This window comes from Sorghum bicolor, chromosome 10 (assembly GCF_000003195.3).
Source record: "Sorghum bicolor cultivar BTx623 chromosome 10, Sorghum_bicolor_NCBIv3, whole genome shotgun sequence".
Lineage (NCBI taxonomy): Eukaryota > Viridiplantae > Streptophyta > Magnoliopsida > Poales > Poaceae > Sorghum > Sorghum bicolor.
In genome coordinates this window covers 907,763-923,593 of record NC_012879.2, presented here as the reverse complement: position 1 = coordinate 923,593, position 15,831 = coordinate 907,763, and the positions used below count along the sequence as shown (strand labels likewise).

Here is a 15,831-nt window from a genome sequence, read left to right as displayed (position 1 = left end):
TTGGCATTCTCCAAAAAATGGCAAAGGAAAAATGGCCAACTGTTGGAGATGCTCTTAGCGACTGTCTGACACTATAGATTGGCTGTGGTATAGTGTAATGATGACTAGTCTACCGAATTAAACACATATGCTTCTAATTACTAGAAGATTTTTTCTGCATGACAACTGTAAAAAAAGGAAAAGATAAAGAGGATAGTAGAGTTGCTAACATGAAACCAAAACAAGTGCAGATAGTTGGAACAAGCATAAAACTTTCCCATATTATTACCAGTCATTGTGGAGTACATTATCAAATTAACAACGATGGTTTTATTACAATCAAATGGACCTGAAGATTGCTCAGATTATGCATCATTGACTGCATGGGGAATCAGTTGCGATTACGAACATAGCAATTGGCCTGACACTGCTGAAAAGTGTTATAACAATGTTTTGGCATTGGATGTGAGCAGCAGTAGATCACTTTATTATTTTGGCGCTCCATGTCACAATATCCAGTTCCGGTGAGACTAAAAGCAGCTCGGCCCCTTGTAGTTCCAACATCGATGTCCTCGTGAGGACGACCTGATAGATTATGTGTTCGTGAGGATGTAGTATATATATGCATATCAAGAAAAAAAATCAAAGATAAAGAATGATGAGACACTTACATTGCACAAGAAATACAAAGAGAAGCAATATAATTACCAAGGCTCTGCATCTGTCACTCATATTCATAGTGGACCTTGAATGATTTGACCCTGTCCTTACTGTATCTTGCCTTGGGTTGTTAAGTGGCATATATATATGAATACCAAGATCAATACCTCATGAAAAGACAACAATTTAATTTATTTTGCTATCTATCTCTACATCTTTTATTCTATATGTATCCCTAACCTTTCTCTTTGTACATCACTATCTCTATAATCTCCATTTCTTCTCTATATCTGTATCTTTTCTTCTGCATGTCTATCTCTATCTCTATCTCTATCTCTATCTCTATCTCTATCTCTATCTCTATCTTAAACTGAAGCTAGATTTTGATCTAGTGAATCTCAAAATCTATAATGAACTCATTGTAATGTATTTCACAAATTAGATGCACGTAAATTTGATCAAATTATCAAATTATAGTTTCCATCATATCTTGGACCCACAAGCATGAACTATTGTTCCTAACAGGTGTGGAGATGTGGTTAAAAAGGTGTTCCATCAAATTTATTACAAACAAGCTTGTTGCTCAACTTAGTTTTGCAACCAAATCACCAACATCGTTTTGTGCTAATGAACTTCCACAATTGAAAGCTACCAATGCTGCATCTAGTAATAGAACTCTACTTGTTACTAAGAGCAATGAATTTCATAATTTTAATTTGAGAAACATTATATTGTGCTTGGACACCGCACAACAAACTGCTCGGACTCCATGAACACCATTAGAGTTTATAGAAACTCAGATGAGCTGGGCTTATGACCTCCCACATGACATTGCTTTTAAGGTAAAACACCTCAATCATGCTACCTAAGAAACCCCAATCCCCGAAATCTGCTTTGGTGACAATTAATGTGATTTTTTTACAACTTGCAATTTTGCAATGTGATTTTTTACAATGTGCAATTTTGCTGCAAGGTGCAAAGTCGAACTCTTGACCTATCGATTCACATTACGGTAACCAAATAACAAGCCACAAGATCATATGCACCGTTAGGTTTCTTGGTCTTCTAGTGATCAAATTAAATAAAAAATCTTGTAACAAATATAATGAACAAATATAATGACAGTTGTGTTTGTATACTGATACAAACACTAGTACATGTCGGCGAAAGCTAGTCGGCAGTCTACCCTGGGGTATACCCACGGTAGTAGTTTATCGGTGGACGGTGCGCAAGCTACGAACTCGATGGTGACGCAAGACACAGACAAGGTTTTTATCCAGGTTCGGCCGCCGTGTGGGCGTAATACCTACGTCCTGCGTCTGATTGTATTGGATTGTGTTGAGAGAATAATGTGTCCTAGGGGGGTCCCTTGCCTCTCCTTATATAGTCCAGAGGGCAGGGTTACAGATCTGGAAACTAATCCTAGTCGGTTACAATTGCCATAGATAGCATGATATCAATTTCTATTCTAACCGACTAGAATCCAGCTTGATCTCCACGTCCTGTTTCCTTGCACAAAACTCTGAGCAGTTGGATCAAGCCTCGAACCGTCCTCGTGATGGGCCAAGCCTCCTGGCCCAAGTCTAGCCTCCTGGCCTCGAACCGTCCTTCCTGCGATCATTGGGGGAGCGGCTGCGGTGGCGCTCACTGAGTTGTGGTGAAGTCCGGCTACGATGAGTCTGGTCGGAAGAAACCTCTGTGTAGGAGATAGCTTGGACCCTTTTGAGTAAGGTGGCTGTCTGCCCCATCGCGGCGATCAGGTGTGCGCGTACGCTGGATCGGACACCCTGGCACTCAGGAGTATCAGGGAGTCGGTCCAGGTTTGCCATAGCAACAGCCACGTTAGCACTTGGCGTTTTGTAGACTTGCTGATCTCCGACCATGTCGAAAGCATCACTGAGGTTATGCGGCGCAAATTGCCGTTCCTCATCCGCGCGCCGTCGGGCGCGGTCGGCATTGCGCTGTTCGCGGAGTTGCTTCTGTTCGTCTGTTTCTCCGTCGACGACCGGTTCGTCGTTGCTGACATTGAAAATAAGATCTCCCCGCCGGGGTGGAAAGACTGGAAAGCGAGAAAAACCCGGGGGATACAGTGGTAAATCCAGGTCGTAATCTTCGTCCTCGGAGTTTATAACCTCGGTAGGGACGGACCCTGTGCTGGAGTTTGTGCTGGAAGCCTGGTTGTTCGGCAGTACTTGGATTGACACCATGTTGACGTGATGGCGAACTGGTCGACTGCTCTGTCTCGGCGACCAACCCGCCCTGTTGAAAAGGGATTGAATGTGCCGTGAGTAGTGAACGGCCGAGTTGTTTAGCCTATAGGGAGGACTCTGGTCTGGGTCTGCCTTGAGTTCGATGGAGCGTCCCGTGGGGGTGGAGATTATTGTCAGAGACGTCTCCAGCTGTTCGTGTGTGACGACACGAGTTGGCCGACAGGAGTTGAAAGAGTCTGTTGACGTGACTTGATCAGATCGGCGCGAGATCCCATCTACCATTCGGGAAGCTTCGAGGAGCCTGAGATCAGCGCGATCAAGGGCTCGGAAAAGATCCGAGCCGTCGACCTTCTTTCCCCTGTAACGAGGGAGCGGTGGTCGGGTGCTCGGTGTCAGCGTGATCGGAGTCGACGCCGCTGTCGTCCCAGATTGGATCTGGGTTTCTTCCGAAGTCGTGGTCGTGAGGCCGCCGCCATGAGTCGTCCACGTGATCTGGCCGACGGTGAACGTGAGGCCTTCAGGCACGGCCGCGAAAGCTGGAACGATGACCATCTTGTTCGCCGAGAGAGCTGTACGCACACCCCCTACCTGGCGCGCCACTGTCGACGAAAGCTAGTCGGCAGTCTACCCTGGGGTATACCCACGGTAGTAGTTTATCGGTAGACGGTGCGCAAGCTACGAACTCGATGGTGACGCAAGACACAGACAAGGTTTTTATCCAGGTTCGGCCGCCGTGTGGGCGTAATACCTACGTCCTGCGTCTGATTGTATTGGATTGTGTTGAGAGAATAATGTGTCCTAGGGGGGTCCCTTGCCTCTCCTTATATAGTCCAGAGGGTAGGGTTACATATCTGGAAACTAATCCTAGTCGGTTACAATTGCCATAGATAGCATGATATCAATTCCTATTCTAACCGATTAGAATCCGGCTTGATCTCCACGTCCTGTTTTCTTGCGCAAAACTCTAAGCAATTGGATCAAGTCTCGAACCGTCCTCGTGATGGGCCAAGCCTCCTGGCCAAAGTCTAGCCGTAAGAGTATAGGGGTTTATACCCCACAGTACATAAATGATTTTTGCTCATCCTAAAAAACGATGTTGAGCTCTAGTTCATAAAACTACCACTATGCCACTGATTGTAAAGATAGGGTTGTTATAGCATCGGACATTTACCTGTTCCCAGAAAAGGATTTCTAGGAGTGGTGTCATTAAGAAATCTTGAAATTACGTTTTGCAAGGGAGAATGTTTTATGACAATTGCCCTTGAAACTGTATTTTTAGGGGCGATTGGTTTGAAACAACTGCCCTTCTAAATATATTTTTAGTGGCAGTTGCTCTATGACACACTCCTAAACCACATTTCTAGATGCAACTGCCTTTATGAAATCCCTTGAAATTGCTTTTCAACGATGGTTGTGGCAAGGTAACCGCAGTTGAAATTAATTTTTCAGGGGTTGTTGGCTTAAATGAACCACCCCTGAAATCTATTTACAAGGTCGGTTCTATTCAAACTGAATTGCCACTGCAAACCTGTTTAAACTTTTGAATTTTCCCGCCAATCATGGTTTCTCACCAAATTATAGAGCCTATTGCAATTTATTCAAAATAGCTTCATATGTAGATTATTAAGGTACTAGTTAATTAATACTCAGTTGTTTTACAAACTATTTCTATGGTACTCTAATTTATAGACTATTAATCAACATTGTGCTTCATATAACAAAGAAGCGAAGGGTCTTTCGGTTGAAGCACGAAGAGCCTCAAACTTAGGGTCTTTTGCATAGTCAAATACTTATCACAGAAAGAGCCCCTATCATAGAGAACCTCCCACATCTAGAACTTGTAGAAACCATTTTGAATTTCTTGAGAATCCTTTTGGTAAACTACAGTGGATGTTGAAAACAAGGAGGAGAAAGGGTATTTGTAGCAAGTTCTTTTTAGGGCCGGTTGACCAAGAGAACCACCCCTATTAATAAAGTCCTAACACATTTCTCTTAACATCAACGACCCTCATAATCTGTTTTTTGTAGAGGCGGTTCGATAAAGACATCCATCCCTAGAAATCTTATTTTCAGCGGTGGTCCTCTTATCGCAAACCGTCTCTAAAAATGGATACGTCTCTAAGGGCGGTTTGTTAACAGAACCGCCCCTAAAGTTTGATTATTTCTAATAAGGGCGATTCATGAGCTAGATTCATCCTGCCATAGTTATAGGAGGTTTCTTATGTCATCTGCAGCTGTTAGAAATGGGAGCTATTTGTAAAAAAAAAGATTTTTGCACTAGCTGAAAATTGTGACTTGACTCCTATCACAAGCCGTGCGAAACACAAAATTCATGGCCTAGGCTTAGGTTCTTAGAACAAAAAGGCATGTGGGATGCATGTGTCTTACTATAGGTTAAGCCGAACGTTGCTTGGTTTATGAAGTTGATATTTTATTTTAGTTTAGTCTAAACCACTGGGATGCATAGGAACAAGCTGAAGGAATAGTTTTGGGATATAAAACTAAGTTTATGCAATTGGTTTAATTCTAATAAGAGGCCATGTTTGTCTGGCTTCAGCTTGATAAGGGTTTTTGTCCCATTGTTACACACGAGCATATGCATATGCTAGTATTTCTGTGTATTTTCAAGTATGAAAAACTTCAGTTAGGCCTCATTTTGCAAAACCATAGTATGATCTTTAAATGCACCAGTTGCCCTCAAACTTGTAACAGTGTGTCATATAGGTCGATGAATTTTGAAAATGCATTCTAGTCCTCTAAATTTGTTAAGTGGTTGTAATACCCGATTTCAAGGACAAAACCAGATATGCACCATATGTGAGTCTCAGAAGTCAAATCTCACATATAGCTACAAATAAAGGGTAATATCAATAGACAATGCATAAATATATATAACGCACTTAGTATAAAAGAGATAACCTTTGATAGCAAACAACGGATAGACAACTTCAAACTTCGGGTATTAACTTCACTCTACAGGATCCAACTGACTAGTTGATCACAAGCCTAACACTCCACCTGAAGTATGGGGGAGAAATAGCAAGAGTGAGTCCATGTCGAACTCAACAAGTATAGCAACTAGATTGTATAGCTTCCACAATCTCATGATCAATGTGACATAAATAATATAGAGCATTAAACAATAAACAATGAGCATATTTAACACACAAGATTTATCACCCTTAATGCAAGAATCCCCAAGACCGCTCGGCTAGTATACTAGTTTTTAACACTCTGCAGAGGTTGTACATCTTTACCCATGAGTCATGATTTACCCTTTCGCCCGAGGTAGCTAATCTCTTAACCCCCTTCCTAGGGAGGTCGGCAGGGATCACTATGAAGTCTTTCAAAGGTTCGTCTAACAAGTTAGGGCTGCTTGGTTTCATTAGTCAGTCCATGTGATCCACCTGCAGGAATCCACGGTCTGCTATTCTCCAATTGCGCCACAACGGATAACCACTAATGAGCTAGAAAAATTACTCATACTTAACTAAAGCTAGAGCCATTATAGCCCTCATGGTTGCACTGTTGTCCCGGTTATCACTTACAGATAATTCATCAAGTGGCTAAAAAGTCATTTTTATCGTTTATTACTTAACATTGATCTAGTCACAAGATCATGGTCACAGAAATAAAATCCAAATGCTATACTTGCCTTAATCCAAATGCTCTTGTTGATCTTGCTGGTCTTACTAGTTGTCCAAGGCTTTGATCTTGATCACTGAAGTACTCTTGTTCACCACGAGTTGCTCACCGACTAAACTCGATCATCGATCATCAACACACAAATAACCGGAGACAAACATACACGAAGCAAACAAGGCTACAATTAGAACAGTACACCAATCATATAAAAACAGTATGAAAATTTTATAAAATGATTCTACGCATCGCTACAATTTCATAGACGTAAAGATCACAAAAATTGGAGTTAAAACGTATAAGTTATGAATTTTCTAAGATTTTATATAGAAAAATAATTGATTAAATAGGGTCACGAAATTAAAAAGTTTCAAACTGAGTAAACAATTTTACTAACATGTAGATCTTGTGATTACGAATCTAACGCAATTTGAACGGGTCAAATCGGAGTTAAAATAAATATTTTATGAGCAAAAGAAAGTCAGTGGCAATTTTGTAAATTCCAGAAAACGTATTTTGAATCTAGCCGGCGGTCTATACGTTTTCACAACTGAAAGGCGTATTCCTCGAAGACGTTTTGGACTGCGGTTTCTATTTGGAAAAACTTCAAGAGCTCTTTAACAAAATAACCAGACCGAAAGGGTATCGGCCTCTATGGGCCATCAGATTAGAAACGGACGGCCTCGATCTAATCTGGGAGAAAGAGTGGGTGGGCGCCGGCCGGAACAGTGACCAGCGCGGCGGTTCTCTATTGCCGGCGCTAGAAGCTCGCCGGAGACCATGGGGAAACGCGCTAGAGTGCATCGAACTCAAATGTAAGAACATAGGGAGCACGAGGGGGTTACCGTGAACTCACCAAGGTCGTAGAGGAGGGCGAGGAAAGTTTTTGGACGGTGGACGTCGCGGATCGGCGGACAAACGCACCCTGTAAAGGTTCGGCGATGGTTAACGCGACATAGAGTGTGCTAGAGAACATAAGGAGTAACTCGAAAGCTTCGTTACCACGTCACGGTGCTCGGCACGCGGTTGTTGGTGCCCTAGAGGCAGTAGGGAGAGGAGGTCATGGCCGCGGGTGAGTTGATCCCGTCGACGAGATCCAATAGGGGAACTGCGGGGTCGGGGCGGGTCTGGCGTCGCGAGATCAGGAAAAGGAAGTGCGGGGAAGGTCCATGAAGCTTTATGGGGGGGGAGGGAAATTCGTCTTGCTCGTGATATCCCGAGAGATACGAGATTCGTTGCCATGGAGGGAGTCTGTCCCATGGACGACTCAGGGAAGAAGAAGGTAAGAGGATGATGCTGACCAGTGGGCCCGGGGTGTCAGTGAGGGAAGAAAACGGGACCCGGCCGTCAGCGGTGGGAGAAGGGAGGGGAAGGCTGGGCCCGAGAGAGAGATGGGCTGGGGCGCTGCTGCTGCTTTGATGGGCCAGGCCAGAGGGGGAGAAGGGGAGCCGGTTGGGCCTTCGGGCCAGGAAGCAGAGAGGAGGGGTTTGTCTTTATTATTTTCTTTTTCTTTCTTTTATTCTAAATTCATTTTCAAATCTATTTTTAAAAAAATCACTTTGAATTTTGAACTTTAGTCAAACCACTCAAGTCAACAAAATTAATGCAAAAGCATGTTTGTACAACAAGTTGCTAAGTCTATGGTAAATTTTAATTAAATGGAAAATATTATTTTTCCTATGTTTCATGAGCACAAAAATACAAAATTAAATTATTTTTCATCTATTTCCAAAAGAGGAAAATTTAGGGTGTTACAGTGGTACACACCAATTGTCCATGTTAGCCACATGGACATTTCTTGCTAATGTGGCAGGCTAGTATGACTTGTATTTTTACATTTAATCCTCTATATATTTATTTTTGCTTTGAAAAATGGGCCGCCTCTTCTCCTCCCTCTCCTCCCATGGCCGTCAATTTCTTCACCGTGCGCATCCCCGTGCTTGACCTCATCCATGGCCACGATACTTAGGGTCATGTGACCGGTACGAGCGTACAGGACCCCCAATGTGTAGGGCCTCAAAAAATCAGCCTAACTGCAGTAGTGAGTCCAGATCCTATAGCTGGCCAGCTCGATCAGTGCGTGCATCTCCATGACTACGCAACCCTCGCGACGACTTCACGTGTGGCGACGCTTCTTAATTCTTGGCTCCGAGCCCCAAGGCCCCTCCTCCCCCCCCCACCCCCCACACAGCGTCTCGCATTCTCTCACCATCTCGTGTATTCGTCCTCTGTTCATTTCGTTCCGCGATTCCGCCTGTTGGCTCGTGACGCTCGTCCAAGCGAATAGCAAGCATCAAGGAGAGGGTGAGAGGCAGAGGCCCCTGCAGGAGTGAAGGCATTAGTTTTCTTCAATTCCATAATTATATTCTTGGTATGAAGGTCTACAACTGCTTGTATAATTTTAATTTTATTTTTTCATTCATCTTTTGAAGCCATATTTTCTACAAATCAATTTAGAAAATATGAATTCAACCCTTAGAGTATGTATTACATTTGCTCTCTACAGTATATACATTATTTTGGCTATATTTAGGCCTCACTTAGCGTTTGGTACGGGGCCTATAAATCTGACCGCACGGCCTTGACGTCTGACGATACTTACTCCTATTCGCACCAGAGGCCGCGGTACTCCTGCCCTGGCGCCCTCCCCGTGGTGTCTATGTTCCCTTTGGATCCGACGCCAAGCCATGACAGTGACCACGCCTAGAGGGCTGCTACTGCACCGTTCTCCTAGATATATTGGACAGCATCCTAAGGCTCCAATCTAGTCGTCCACTGCTGTCGACGGCAAAATGAACAAGGCATATATGCAGACACCCTTGCTTCGATGGTATCAACAAGAAGACGAATCGTGCAAACTAAAGCATGCATGTGGACGACTAAAGCAACATTACAATTTTTATTCACAAGTTCGTTCACGTCATGTTTTTTATTTTCATTATCTAGTTCAACGAGCGTGATGTTGAAGCAGGAGCCCATGCTTCACTGTTCCTCACTTCATGTATACTCTCTTTATTTCTTGTCCATCACTATAGTGTTCGTGTTCGTGTTCGTTAAATTTTCTCAAGTTTTACTAGCTTCTAAAAAATATTAGCAAAATTTATAGCTCTAAATAAATTTATTGTAAAAATAGATTCAGCGATCTATATAATGATATTAATTATGTAGTATAAATATTAATATTTTTTTATATATTTTGTTAAATTTAATTACGTCTAACTTCTTTACAACGGTTGTGTGGAAGCCGTCTGCACGCATCTACCGAGACAAAAACAATAGAATTATCACGGAGAGAGAGTGCTGCCGTCGCCTCAAGAGCCGACGGCCATGGCTCGTGCTCCCAGAGCGAACACGGGCGTGGTCTGATCCCGTGCGGCAAGCGGCCGATGCTGTTACGACGTACAACAAGCTACTGTGATCTCTTTTGCTTTCTTGCGGATGTATACGGCAGTGAAGCTTTCTTGTGTAGTCAGATTATGCTTATAGATTATGAACAAATAATTTTTTATTATATTATGTATAAATATACTTATGTTTGGTATTTATTTATTAACAAGCAACATAGTGGTATACATGAATATATCCACGTTCGATCATTGCTACATACAAGCATTAAAGAATTAACAGACAGTCAAACAAATAACCCATTGTATGTGTTATATATTTAGCTGTCTATAGAGTGTGACATCATCATGTAAACAGTTTGCTGTCTGTGGGTTATACATGCCCTTAGAGGCTCGAAAAAGGAAGCGAGCAGTATGTGCCAACTTCTTCGTGCTCCTGCAATTATTGGAGTTCGTCGGTCTTGTATTGGCAGCCTGGGTGTCCATGCTATGCTGACCTCTTTGTGATTTCTTCTTTTGTTTTGGTCCCTACCTGGCCCGGCCCCACGGCATGCAGTGTATATATATTTTGCTATTTGTCTCTATTTTTTCTGTATATCTATCTCTATCTTTTCTCTTTCTCTATCATTATCTCTGTCTTTATTTAATTTCTTCTCGTCTTTCTTATTCATTATCTCTCTCTATCTCTTTCTTAAATTGGAGCTAGGTTTTGATCTAGCGAACCTCAAAACCTACAATGAATTTATTGTAATATATTTCACAAATTAGATCTAAATTTGACCAATTATTAAATTATGGCTTCAACTATTAAATTTGATCATTGTTCGTAAAAGGTGTGGAGAGGTGGTTGAAAAGGTGTTCCAACAAATTTCTCGCAAACTAGCATGTTGCTCAGCTTGGTTTTGGAACCAATTGACCAACATGCTGATGAACTTGCACAATTGACACTACCATTTCTACTTCTACTGAGAGTAATGATTTTTGTACTTTCCAAAAACATTATGTTCCTATATCTAATATTAGAAGGAATAGTTATTGTACAACACATCCCTTCTGTCCATAACTACTAAAAACAAGATTTTTAGAGGTGGCTGAAAACCTTTTGTAGAGACGGATATTTCATCCACCTCCACCTTTAATTTGTTCTCCAGAAATTGGATATTCGGCCGCCTCTAACAATATATTTCTAGAGACGGACTGAATCTCATTTACCTTTAAAGATTGATTTCTAGAGGCGGTCAAAAACCTAGCAACCTCTAAAAAAACATTGTCTACAATTTATCACGGTCACAAGTCATAAGTCACATATTTTCTGGACAAAATATTTGCGAGGCGTGCGCAGACTGTTCGCGGGTCGCGAGCGAGCGTCACGCGAACGCGATAGCAGGCGGGTGGGGCGGATCGCGGCAGCGAGCGAGCCTGGTGAAACAAATCGGCGGCGGGTAATGAGCGCAGAGGGAGAAAGCAGGTTTCTCGATCGGCGCTCATATCTGCAGTGGCGCGCGCGGGCACAAGCAGCCCAGGGAGCTGACAATGGAGTCGGCAGCAGCTGGTGCTGGCAGGCGACGAACGTAGTGGAGCTCGGCGATAGGATCAGCGGCGGCGCGAGCAACTGAGTCAGTGGTGGCTAGTGGGCAGTGAAGGCATCGGCGAATGGTGCCCAGCGATCGGATTGGCGGCAGACTTTCCTTATATATTATCAATCATATATATGGAGTACTTTGAAAACAGAAACAAGTGGAGATATATGGAACAAACATACTAGAATAGAACTTTCCCTTATTATTACCGATCAATATGGAGTACATTACTTAGGTATTTTAAAACAATCAAATTAAATGAACTGACTGGAGGATCATTATGATTATGCATCATTAACTTGATTGGCATGGTCGATCACTTATTCACTTGGGAATTTGAGATTACGAGCATGGCAATGGGCAAGACACTCCTGAAAAGTGTCATAACATTTTGGTTTTGGCCATTGATTCGCGCAGCAGTAGACAAATTTATTATTTTTGTTATCGGTCCGACAAAATAAATGATTTGTTCTGGTGACGCTATAAGCAGCTCGGCCCCTTGCAGTTCCAACATGCTGCTCCTCATGAGAATGACCTGATAGATTATGTGTTCATGAGGATATATATATATATATATATATATATATATATATATATATATATAGAACCAACAAACGTAGAGTAGAAGATGATCATGAGGTACTTACATTGCGCAAGGAACACAGAGAGAAACAATATAAGTATCAAGGCTCCCCACCGGTCACTCATATTCTTATTGGACAATATGAATGATCCTGGATCCGGCTGCACAATCATGCTTTGAGTTGTTGAATATAATGGCATATATATGACTATAAAGACCAATATGACATGGAAAGACATTGATTTATTTTACTATCTATCTCTTCTTTATTCTTGTGTATATCTATCGATCTCTGTGTCTCAATTTTCTCTTTGTATCTTTCTCTATCCCTATCTATATCTCTACCTTAAATTGGAGCTAGATTTGATCCAACTAATCTCAAAATCTACAATGAATTTGACCCAAATTTTAAATTCTAGGCTTTCATTATAAGGAATCTACTCTTATAGCCACAACACGACTCTTGTGAGACCCTTATCAAAGATGTGTTTTGGCTATAAGAGTCACTAATGACCGACATCAAAGACGTGTTTTGGCTTTTAGTGTCTCTGATGACTCACATCAAAGACACTTTTGGCATTTCAAGTCTCTAATGACTCACGTTAGAGACAAATTTTGGCTATAAAGTATCTAAAGAGGGTTGAGCATCACTAATGTGATTTGGATAAATGTGTCTTTGATGAAGGTTCATTAGCGACATGTTTATTTTATGTGTCACTGGTGTGCTTACATTAGAGACGTAACAGAAGTGATGACATGTTTTCCCGTGTCTGTTATGCAGTTGTCATATTGTGTTGTTTTGACGTGTCATTTCTTCCAATTATTAGTGACACTACCACCAATGGTTCTGTATTCATTTTGAGGACTGAAGTACGCCTTTACAAGACAAATTGCTCATAAGATTGGAAGATGAAGTTTTAGAAAAGAGGACCAGGCCACAACCATTGCAGAGCTAAGTAGCCAATTCAAATTAATGATATTTGCAATAGCTTTTTGTAAGAGTACAACAACAAAAGGTGACTTAAGAAATTATCAACCCCACTAATACATAAATAATTTTACGAGAAACTACCCAGTCAGAGGTGATCATAAAAATTAACCATCTTCTAAAATACGTGAGGATACATTTAATTTGTGGAGATGGACAAAAATTTCTTGTGTCCTAAAATGGATTTATGAAGGCCTTTTAAGTGGTCTACTTCTTAAAATAGAATTTTTAAAGTCAAACATCTTAAGAGGAGGCCCAATATAGACCTAAGAGGCCCGTTACTTATGTCCACAGACATTCCTAGAGATAGAGTCACTTGCATGTGTTGGACTACATGTCCTTGCATCAGTTTTAGTTAAAATTTGGCAAGGTAGCAAAATAATTTAGTAAAGAAACTAATGCAAATTAGATCAAATCGCAATATGATAGTATTGCAAAACAAATAACATAAATATATGCCTTGTATTTCTTAATAGATTAAAAATAGTAATTGCATTTAGTGGCGGTGGCGTGGATAGATTGCATAAAGAGATTGAGGGATGATGTAGTATTTAGTATAGAAGATATAGCTTCATGTTGAGATAGAAATATAGCGGGGTCTATTTTTAAAAAAATATATAGGTATAGATTAATAGATATAGATATAGATATAGATATAGATATAGATATAGATATAGATATAGATATAGATATAGATATAGATATAGATATAGATATAGATATAGATATAGATATAGAATATAGATTCTATAGATATAGATATAGATATCAAGTGTCTGCTAATCTCCTATATATACTCAAGTGGTGGAGCCAGGAAAGTTAGGAAGAAGGTGCTAGAAAAGAGAAGAGGTGCTGCACATTGATTTACCAAGGTTAGTGCTATTTTTTCTCTTACAAATAGTTCATTCTATAGGCAAGACTGGTGTTGGAGCCATCGTTCAGTGGTCTGTACTAAAGCACTTGTAGTCAGTGGCTTTTGTATCAATTAGTTCGTGAATTCGAGCATATCAAGTTCACATATTGCTTCTAAGATATTGGAAGGGATGGAGGTTGTGTGATAAAAGAATGGTTGGATGTGATAAGTCATAACTCACGTAAATTTCTGCACAAATTATGTGCATATATATTTTTCTATGATTCAAACCCAGGACTTCTACCTCTATATGCATAGCACCTATACCGTCCATGTCTGGTTAGAAGAGAAAGATGCTATTATTTTTACTTTATATCTCCAAACTAGTGCAGTAATTGGCACTTAAGAGATTATATTTTAACAAAATTTGTCAAGTAAAAAGTTACAGATCTTACAGCCCTATATGTAACTTTAATACCGACAATATTTTTAGAAACAATAAAATATGAGAGATTCTAGAAATATTTTTATTGCGAGAAGTATTCTAAATTTACTTCTAAAAGAAATGGAGTGTTTACATGTGTACAGAAGCATAAAGACCCCCCTCCCCCAAAAACACAGAAGTACACAATTTTTAACAAATATTTGGACTTCGTATGGAAATCATAAATGAAGAAAATCAAGTACAAAGATTTTGTGGCGCTCTACAATTTTAAAATACTTTTTTCTTCTTCAGATTTCGTATGGGAAATCATAATAGTTTCGATGGTTGGGTGGGCCTTGCCTTATATGAACTTGTGTCATTGTTTGGATGGGAGGAAATTGTGCAAATACATGCAGAACGTTCAAAGGCTGATAAGTGGGGCAATTACCCAAGAAATGCTTATGTGTGCCTGCTATGTATAACATTTTATAAACTAGATCGTTTGGATCTGTTGAAGTTCTTTTAGCATCTTTATTCGATCTATCCAATTTAAACATGGCATATAGTAATACAAAAATAAAAGGAAAGCTTAAATGGTTGGATTTACGAGATCCTGTGTTTGATCACATACAACTAATTAACAGTGAGTTGCCAAAATTTACTTGAATATTTAATTGATTGGATCTAGCTAACGTACCAGCTAACCAGTGTATTACCATTTACCAACTATACGTATCAAACGGCTCTTTGTTTACATAGCGAGAAGAAACGGTGGTAGACAGCAGAGTGAGTCTCACATAGTCACACCGAACTCCATGAAACCAAACTGGGGAGCGTACAGAGAATTTATTTTGGTTGATTGATGCCATGCATGGGCCTATATATGGTTCGGTGCTAGATGCATTATTTTTAAACCTACTATCAAAGTGCAAACCAATGGATGACATATATATAGACAACAAATGTATCTAGCTAGCTCTCAATATTTGATGGCTGAAAATATATTTGATGAAGGTCTATAGGATGTGTATGTACATTTGCTCCGTTGTATTGTAGTACTAGCAACATAATTTGCGCACACTATACAAAGCTAGTGTCATTTGAATAAATATGATAACAAGAACAATTATCCCATTGACGCATCCATGTGAACAAGCAAGGAGCATTTCATGGGTGTAGATGATTTAGTGGTTTTGGGAGTTCCCATGGTTAGCATGGATGATGAGGGGTTTGCAACGTGAAATGGTGGAGGAGGATGAATTAAGGATAGTTATGTACATACTACAGACAAGATTATCTACAAATTAAAACTACATGAAACTGGGGTGTTACAATAGCATCACACCAATATGTACTGTTGCTACCAGCATCCATTCCCTTCAATCATTTGAACTACTCCACACCTCACTTGTAGCATGTTAAGCTTATTAAAAACAAAATTCTTATTGACATATGACATCCATGGTTCTTTTCTATGTGGATTGTAGGATGCAATCAAATAAAATATATTATGTGCAAGGACTCATACACAAATAATGTTGTAAGGAGGCCAGGGAGTGCTCTGGCAA

General features: G+C 40.5%; 1 long non-coding RNA gene across 1 annotated transcript; it reads right to left on the bottom strand.

The window, feature by feature from the left end:
* LOC110430858 lies at nucleotides 242-737 on the bottom strand. Its single transcript, XR_002448247.1, has 2 exons — nucleotides 651-737; nucleotides 242-564 (listed from the first exon to the last, which is right to left on the bottom strand). It is a non-coding gene; the product is annotated as an uncharacterized LOC110430858 (long non-coding RNA).